The following is a 9,621-nucleotide window of genomic DNA, read 5'->3' on the forward strand; positions in this document are numbered from 1 at the left end:
TAAGTGACTCTTTCTGATCATATACATTTGTTTTATTCAAAGAGCTAAAATGTCTACTGGCTTTCACTCTGTCGCGACTTTTAACTGTGTTTAATGTTAAAATAACCTACACTGTAAAACGTTCCTGAAGTTTCGCAGCAGGTTTGCCAGCGACTCTCTGTAGATTTAGTTACTTTCCTATTACTACTATTTTCAATTTGAGTTAAACTTTGGTTTGACCAAAATTAAAACTCTTTGACTTTTGAGATCCAAAATGAGGAAGAAGAGACTTGTATTAGCACAACAAGAAAAGTGACCTAAGATATCAAGTCTTGTTTCATGAAAGAAAATATAAGAAATAGGTAAGTTTATGTTTAAAACTAAATTGAAAATTAAATCTACAGTAAATTACTGGCAAACCGGTTGCAAAACTACAGCAAAGTTTTACAGGGTACAGTATAGCGACAGTAAATTGTTTTGGGTAGACTATGGGTAGTTAACTTGTTATAATTTGTTATAATAAAAATGTTATAATTGTTAAATCATTTCTAACTAGTGCAGTTTTAATGAGAGCAGCTTTTTGAAGAATGTGTATGTCTGTGTCTTATATGTTCAAAAGTCTGAGAGAGCATTGTTTAAAAAGCACCTGGTATTAACATATGTTTTGGGAGATTCAATGAACAGCACTTAATTTAGGTAGTGATAAAGGTTAATGATCCAATTGTGATCTGGGCCAAATTAAAAAGGTAGTAAGAAATCATTTAATGTGCCTGATATAAAGCATAATGTATTATGTGTGTCAGGAATATGAGCACTTACTTAACTACTTTAAAACATTATCACCGCAGTTTACACCACAACCGTTTATTCACAAACTATTTTTGGAAAAGCACAAACATTATAGTCACCAGAAATAGAAAAAAAAAGATTTGCATAAAAATATGAGATGTTCAAGATTCCACAATATTTCTAGGTCACTAATAAAATAAGAAAATTAAGTGGTAATGTAAAAAGTCACACTTAAAAAAGGACATAAAATGTACAAGTGAATTTTGTTCTATTAGATTTTTTATGTTTTACTCAAATTATTACAATACTTTAATTTGTACTGAAAAAAATCATAATAGAAGTTTTTTTGGTCGTGGTGTCAGATTTTTGGATCAGACTGTACATCACATTCACAAGACAAATATTTAGATGCTTGACATTAGTAGTAGCAGATCTAGAGATCAGAGATAATCCCCTTGATGAAATACAAGTTTTCACTATAAACAGGTTAATTTGACTAATAGGCAATCTGTCTCACCCACCATTTGTGCTGATCAACTTGGACGGGTGTTGAGTTGTAAACTGGGACTTAGCAGTCTCTTTATGAAGCTGTTGTGTCCCAACAAGGTATTTTGCCAGTTTAACTACACTCGTGAGGACTCCTGCAGACATTTCATATTCAGAAAAATAGCACAGGCAGCAAAAACAGGTAGTGACTACTCCAAAAGACCTCTTAATGGCCTTCCCAAAAAGACTATTAGATAGGTGTCTCTGGCTTCATTAAATGTTTCAGAGTTTTCAAGTTTTACATATTTCTATTTCTCTTTCTTGTAGGCATGATTGTAAGCACATTGAAAAAACATTAGTGGTAAACTAATAAATTGCAAAGCATGTATGTTGAATTGTACATGGCAGGGGTCAATATGGATTTTTTTCTACTGCCCCTGCCAATCTTTTCTTTCACTGGCCACACGGTACTCAGTAATATCTAGTTATTTGTTTTCTACCTATGTAATCTTAATAAATAAGGGTATGACACCATACAACTATTAGCCTATACCTCAACATTTCAAATATTGTTGTAGACAACTAATCAGTAAGTAATAAAATAAGATCAAAGTATGTGCAATAGCACAGATAAATGTAATAAAGCAAACATACAAGTAATCAGTGCCTTTAAGGTGTTTTAGGTTGGTCTAATAAGAGTAGTTATCAGGTAGGCTACAAATATTTAATAATATAAATACTTTATAGTCTTCATTGTATTAAATATAATATTGATTAAACCTCACTAAAGTTCAAATTTAATCAGTGAATCAGTGAAGAGCAGTGAGTGTTTTTTGTCTTCGTTCTTTGTTGTTTGATGAATACTACTGAGATATTTATTATACTGCTGCCCCTTTAAGAGATGCACGGATCTTATATGTTGTTTATTTTCAACAAACGAGCGCTGGATTCAGAAAGCACGTGCAGTGTTGTAAAGGTAACATTTGGCAAGTCATTCCCTTTGTGAAGGGAGTTTCAAACGCATACATGAGAGACAGAACTGCCATATAGACCTCCCTCCAACAGTTCACTTCAAGGGCTCAGCCCTCCGAAGGGAGTAGGGCATAGGGATGCTTACTTACGTTGGAAAAGGCAAGATACTCAGTGTACCGCATCCTTAGAGGATGAGACCTCTGGAGGACACAAGGCATAATATTGGCATTTTGGCAGAATTTTGTGTCGATATGTCTGATTAAGAGCAAGAAGACATGAAAGAGAACTCAGTTCAGTATTTTGTGCATTGTCAGTACTCTTTTGCGTCTTCCTGGAAATATTTAAGTCTTATAAACTTTATTATACTTTATTATAAACAAATTATAATTTCCCATGACTAAACAGCACTGGCCCGATCGGACAAGTGACGGTTCTCTCAACTGGCCCCGGGCCACGGGCAGTCCTTTATGTCGAGCCCTGCATGGTAAACATTATCTTCTTGGCACCTAAAGTTTTTTGTTAAAACCTGAACAAGCCAGGTGCACACAGCAGAAGACTTTCATGCCATCTAGTCACGCTTCATCGCAGTGCAAAAATTCTTTAGATGTTGAAACAAGTCTGTTACATATTAAAAAACAAAAAACCCTTGTAGGTCTCTACTCTGCTTGGGAAATAAATTAATGTTTATTTCAGGCAAGGTTGTGGGAATGTTCTTACTATTCTTCTTAATGAGGATGTGTTCATGCTCAGCGGGTGTAAAGTCAACAAAATGCATAAAAGTAAAAAAGTATTTAACTTATTTATTTATCTGTTTATTAATTACTCATTGATCTATTTGATCTTTAATCATTGCGTGTATGTTAACAAACCTGCAAACTTAAAGTGGCACTCAGTCAGTTATTTTGAGTAAAAATGACCTAAAACCAATTATTGAGCAAGTACATGAAAGAACGGTGTTTAAAACTGAGTCACTACCCTTGCAGGATTCACTACGGAAAGCTTGCAATAACGGTTTGTAATTTGCCCTGTTGGGTCGTCTAACCCGGAGATCCTTATTTGGTGTCTTTCATCTAAGGGTCATTGTTGTGGCGAGTCGGCCTTCAACCGCAGAAAGAAATCTCAGAGACAAGGGAGGTGCGAAGAGTTTAAACTTTATTTGCCCGGGCAAGCAAAGTGGGATATTCAGAGTTCATCTGAAGGGATCCAACGAATACATATCTGACTCCATCATTTATACATTGTTTTCAAGTTTTTATCACAGTTTAAACCAATCATGTGTGCATGACATCGTCTTCTTCCAATCAGGTTTCATATGACATCACTTTTTCATTAGCCCATCCCTCTGCGCTCATAGTTCCAGCCTACCATATAAGGATTTAATCGTAGCGTGAGCCTCTCAAAAACAAGTGCTCCTTTATTTTGACACTTTTCCGGGGGTATCGGACGATACATGATTTACACTTGTTTTTATGAAAAATGAGCTCATTGTTTAGCGATAATGAGCTACCCAGTGTCCTTGGTTGTATGCAATTTAATTAAACTTCTCTACAAAAGTGTGTGGGGAGTTCGTCTTGGTGTTAAAAGATATTTGGTGTGTGTGCAGATGTTCAAGTGTTCAGACTCATAACATTAGCTTTGTTAAAATGAGCTCACTGTTTAGAGATACCAGCGTCCTTGACTCTATGCGACAAACCAAACTTCCTTATTAAAACTTATTTGTGGTGTGTGTGCAGTTAAGATAAGCTGTTTGTTGTTCAAGAGCTCAAACTTTACATGAGGCCCAATATTGTTTCATAAGAATACATGAAACCTATAACTAACTAAATGTATAATTTTATGTAAGAAAACTCAATACTATAATAGAAAAACCACCATATCATTTCGTCACGTTCGTCATGTCTGCGAGTGACAGGCGATTTGTAGCATAATTATAACTGTTGGGTAGGATTTTATATAAGTTTTAGTATTATTATGCATTGTTTATTACTTCTACTTTTTTAAACGGCAAGCAGCGTTGACCTGTGGGGATTCATCAGCTGTGAAAAACATGAATGTACTAACTGATGACAGTTTACCAAGAAAAAGTGAATGTGATTGGAGCAAAAAAAGAATTAATGTTGTTAAGGCATTTCAAAGGTGGCTTGAATTCTCTGTGATCTGAAAGGATTTAAAACGGATGCAGGCATGACAAGACATTTCAATATTTCAATATATAACACAAAAAACTTAACGTTAGTTTCGTAACTGTTTCAACGGTTGTTCTTTCACTCTTTATATTCATTATGATAGATGAAATTTAAGCATCATTCGCACGGGATTAGAATGATCTGGGGACCTCGTGTGATTTAGAAATTACCTCCCCACATCTGTATTTCATGTGGCGCGAATTAGCACGGATAAGTGAAGCCTATGATTTTTCTCAAAGTTATGGACTTACATCGCGGGTATGATGGCAAGGCTTTACATATAGTATAGATAATTGTATAATGTACAATGATTTATGATCGTACTTGTCAGCATTTAAGACCCGTGTTCGGGGATCTTCTGTCCGGTTCGCATTGCCCGTTTTTCCATGAAAGATTACAAAACTGGAGACTCCCGGCCTAAACGGCAGCTATGGAAGTTACCCAACACTCGAAAAAATATTAATTCACTTCATGTTTATTATGCGCTACTGTGGTACAGTGAAGATTCTCACCGGTGCACTGTCACAGGCCAAGACTCAAAACAACATTTATCCGTGTAGTTGAGCAGTGCAGAATCACAACTTATGTAAAGAAAATACCCCCGCATTAGCAATTACAAACTGAGATGGCGACAAAGAGGCCAATCCTATGTAGTGCCTCTTTAAGAAGATTTTGACAAATACCAGTGGTGGAAAGTAACGAATTACAAATACTCAAAATTACTGTAATTGAGTACTTTTTTCTGGAATTGTACTTTTTAAGTAGTTTTAAAACAGTGTACTTTTACATTGTCGTATTTATACGTTTAATTTTCATGTGATTGGCTAAGGAGAATAATCAGTCCCGTCCACTCAAATCGTGCATGGAAAACTTGGGTCACACAGATTTCAAGACATCTGCCGAAAATTTAGCCTAATCATGGAAGAGGACGAATGTGTGCAGCAGTCAGGGCGCGTATGAAACATTGGTCACTCCGAGAAAGGGACACAATATGAAGGCTCGTCCGAGATATGGAGAAATATTGTGTTCCTGTACCACTCCATTCGCCAAGTTTCATCCAAACGGCTATATCATGAGATGAAATTGTCCCTCTCTCTCCAAAGTCTCAACATCAAGTGCTCTGCCCTAATACAGTAAGCGAGTAGGGAACATATGCGATTGGAACGCATGCGAAGCGGTTTCGCAAACTGTGCATTACCAGGGGCATGTTCAACGACATGTTTCCTGGAAACGGTTTGAAACGGTGCGCATTGCAACGGGGTTTGAGATGTGTTTCCTCTTGTTTGGTGTCAAACATGTCAGCCCAATCAGCAGCAAAATGTTCATAGCCACGCGATATTAAAGAGGCAGCTCGCACAATTGGAAGTAAAGTTGTTTGCAAATGTGTCTGCTGCAGCTCAGTATACGCAACAATTGAAGATATTGGAATACATGTATTTTACATTACACATCAGTTCTCTCTGGTTCTCGAATCTGATTGGCTGATAGCCGTGAGATATTTCACCAGGATCGTAACGGGAACTGACTGTTGAACCGCTTCACTGACTGTTTGTAGTACTCCGCCACTAAAATAACTCGGACTGTACAGTCCTCGCAACTGCGCTACCCTCAAGAAGTTAGATTGCTAGCAAACAAACACACGAAGCAGTTTATCCTTTCCAGAATGTTTATTTCTGTGAAGCTTTCTCTTTTTTTTTGTAAAACTCGCATACAATAAAAAAGAAATGAAATGACTAACTGCACATTAATTCGTTTGGCATAGCCTACATATAAACGCGTGCACTGCGATCTGCATATGGGTACATGTGATGGGATAGGACTTTCTTTCATTATCATTATATCGATAACAGTTTAACTTCCAATAATCAATATTATGTTAACACATAATATAAAAGCTTACAGATAATAAATAAACACGCAAAGATTGTTCATGTTGTGAACCGAAACTAGGCTACTACTGTACGATGAATGTGATCTAAATCTCAACACTGCGCAAACTTCAATACTGGAAAATGGCCACTAGGCAGAGTACATTCACAACGATAATTGGAACGTTGTAAGTGTCTAGCAATTTATACACAGCACTCTGCACTCATTGTTTAAAATGTTACAGCGCAGGACCCGATCGTCTCGATCAAGATAAAAGAAATGGGATTAACACATTCTCGGCGAGTTGCCTTTTAAAAGTCTCTCTCAGCACAGCGAAAATTTATAAGAAGTGATTGTTTGGACTCGGTAGAGGAGGTTTAATTGCTGAACTAAAGCACATTGTCAACAAAACACAGACATCAGTTTCACTCACCGCATGCGGTTCATTTCCGGCATCTCTTAGCACCGGGACGGCTCCATATATCAGTTTCAAATGATCTCAAAATCCAGTGTTATATCCAGAGTTTATATAACATTCATCACCCAAGTGCAGTAAACAAACCAACACCTGAACTTCGAGAACATATGGTCTCTCTCTGTCTCTTGCAATGTGAAAGTGACGTCTGTGCATGCTCCTTCTGCTGCTCTCCATGCTGCCACGTGCTTTTCCTGGGAGAATTGTCCAATAAGGGACTAAGAACAATTTGCTACAAAACAGTTCTTTTTGTTCGATAAAAACTTTCCGAAACCTGTACGATCGCAGAGGGAAAGCATAGAGCACAGAAATACTACGAAATACGCCCAACTCAGTTCTTTGAAAAGTTGACCATGTTAAGCATGAGAAGACAGCACGTTTAACATTGTAAAGAAGTCAGAATGCATGACTCCATTGCAGGGCCGCTTTAAAAAAGACGTTGTTAATTCATCGGAAGAAGCCGCAGGGATTACTTTTATGTTGCCTCTATTTGTATTGTTAGAACTTTTAAAGACATGAACCATGAAAAACTATAGTCCACAACTCCAGGTAAAAATCACTATTGTTCTGCCTAAGAAATTATGTTACACACATATTGGATGGCTTGAGGTTGAGTAATTGATCAGCCTGCTCCTCTTGCAGATATGACTGTTAATAATAATGCAATGCAATTAATGTTACAAATGTTTTGTATTTTTTTGCACGCAGTATTTGGTGCTCTTATTTATTTATTTCTGCATTGTGAGGCCTAGTACAGATTATTCAACAGTGTTGGAACTGCATTAATGGTTTTAGCTGGAAAACTGAGCTCATGATAGATAGAAAGACAGAACAACCCATTGAATGGTTATTTTGTCTGAGTTGTATCCAGTTTTTTATGCTTTATCAGTAAAGTAAAGATGTATTTTGTTAAAAGTAGCTTTTTTCTATATAAATCTTCAAATTTTCCATTCCATTCCATTTTCTACCGCTTATCCGAACTACCTCGGGTCACGGCGAGCCTGCGCCTATCTCAGGAGTCATCGGGCATCAAATCTTCAAATTTGATTATTAATAATTATTCCTAATTCATTTAAAAACACTGCCTAAAAAGTAACGAATAACTAGTTCTCTAAATTGTTTTTGAGAAGAGTAATTTTATTTTTACTTTTACTCAATTACTTTTTTAACAGATATTTTACTTGTAAATGTGTACAATTTCAGCAATGTAACAGTACTTGTACTTAAACACAAATTTACAGTACTCTTTCCACCACTGCAAATCACCTAATCAGCATTCTGAATTCATAGCCAGATGGCCATCATCAAAAATAAAAATTATTAAAAATATATTGCAAGTTTACAAGTCTGCCATGATTATTATTCATGGGCATGAATAACTATGTACATTCCCCAAATATATCCCTCCACATTGTACATTCTTGATTTCTAACTTACAAGCAATTTTATCATCACATATTTTTGTTCCTGCTCCAATTGTGTTATTCAAACATCATTATTATTATAAAGCTGCTTTCGAATCAATAATTTCAAAACAATATTCTATAATAATAATTTAATTCTTGATGATGGCTGGAGGTTTTTTACCGTCCAACCTTTTTTTTATGTTAATGAACCGATCCCTCCTCATGGAGTGATTGGTTATTTAATCACCTGCCCGACCCTCTCACCTTTGCAGTCTACCTTTCAGCAAATCATTGAAAGGCACTTAAACGAAAGTTGGATGACGTAATTAATATTCATGATAGGTAAAATTACATTTCTTTGCTAATTTAATACAAACCATAATCTCTTGCTTTTCAAGAACACGTTTAAGAGTTAAGTCAAAAGTAAAAGTATGTCCTTTCAGAATTATCCATATAATACTAGTGGTGTTATTTTTTGGATGGCCACTAGGTGACAGCGTTATATCATTTGATCCTGGTCTGTTTAGAGCTTATGAACTTTGCCACATAGTGCTGCTCAGTCAAACATCTAAATATATGAGCAAAACGAGCAGGAATGTCACCAGTGTGGGTATCCCAATGACAACCGGGTCCAAGCATCTGGATGTTTGGCCGAAGTGCTCAAGGAGCTTGTGTAGGTGTAGTCTTTCTTTACTCTTTACATTTGATAATTCTTTGGAATCACGCATCATATTTCATACTTTTTCAAAATCCCGACTGAATAAAACCATGGTTTAACTATAGTAGGCCTACCATACTTACCACAATAACTTTCACTACCGTAGTTAAACCATGATACCATAATAAAAATGCTAAATACGCTACAAATGTTACTTTTTGCTGACAAAAATAAAACCCTGGCTAATTTTCTAAGTTATGTTCCTATGACAGAGGTCTAAGTAGATACATAGTTGATACATACTTAGATTGATAAGGCATAGTTTGATAAAATAATAAAAGAGTTTGTTATCCAAAAGATAAGAGGAGAGACAACCAGACTCTTCTGTAGGAATGCTACCAAATGTATCTAACCCGTCACCCTGTGTGTGTTTGTGAGGTAGATGAAAGTCATAACATTGCTGTTTTCATTTCTCGGTTTCAGTCTCTCTCCTAACTGGACTTGATTAAACAAGCTAAATGAAAAGAAAGCATATCCTCTGATTGTGGCTCCCTTTTGCTCATAAACAGGGAAGACAATCAAGATTTTGTATTCATACTGATTTTGCTTAGATAAACACCACCATATTCATATTACGGGCAATGACCTTTACAGTGTTCTGTTTCATCAGTTCACTAAATATCATAGCTGAAAATGGCACCGGTGACATCTAAACACAGTGTAGACACATCATGGTCTCTGTTTCGCTTTCTGTCCATCCGAATCTCTCCTCTAAAAAGAGTTCTGCATTGTCTGACATTT

General features: G+C 36.3%; 1 protein-coding gene across 1 annotated transcript in view; it reads right to left on the reverse strand.

The window, feature by feature from the left end:
• The window catches only part of rxfp2l (relaxin family peptide receptor 2, like), a 52,147-nt gene extending 45,413 nt beyond the window's left edge, over positions 1-6,734 (reverse strand). The window contains exon 1 of the mRNA XM_056746844.1: positions 6,715-6,734. The gene's annotated coding sequence lies outside the window, so the exon portion shown is untranslated. The remainder of the gene's footprint in view (positions 1-6,714) is intronic.
• Between the last annotated feature and the right edge of the window lie 2,887 nt (positions 6,735-9,621).

Source organism: Triplophysa dalaica, chromosome 4 (genome assembly GCF_015846415.1).
Source record: "Triplophysa dalaica isolate WHDGS20190420 chromosome 4, ASM1584641v1, whole genome shotgun sequence".
NCBI classification, from domain to species: Eukaryota; Metazoa; Chordata; class Actinopteri; order Cypriniformes; family Nemacheilidae; genus Triplophysa; species Triplophysa dalaica.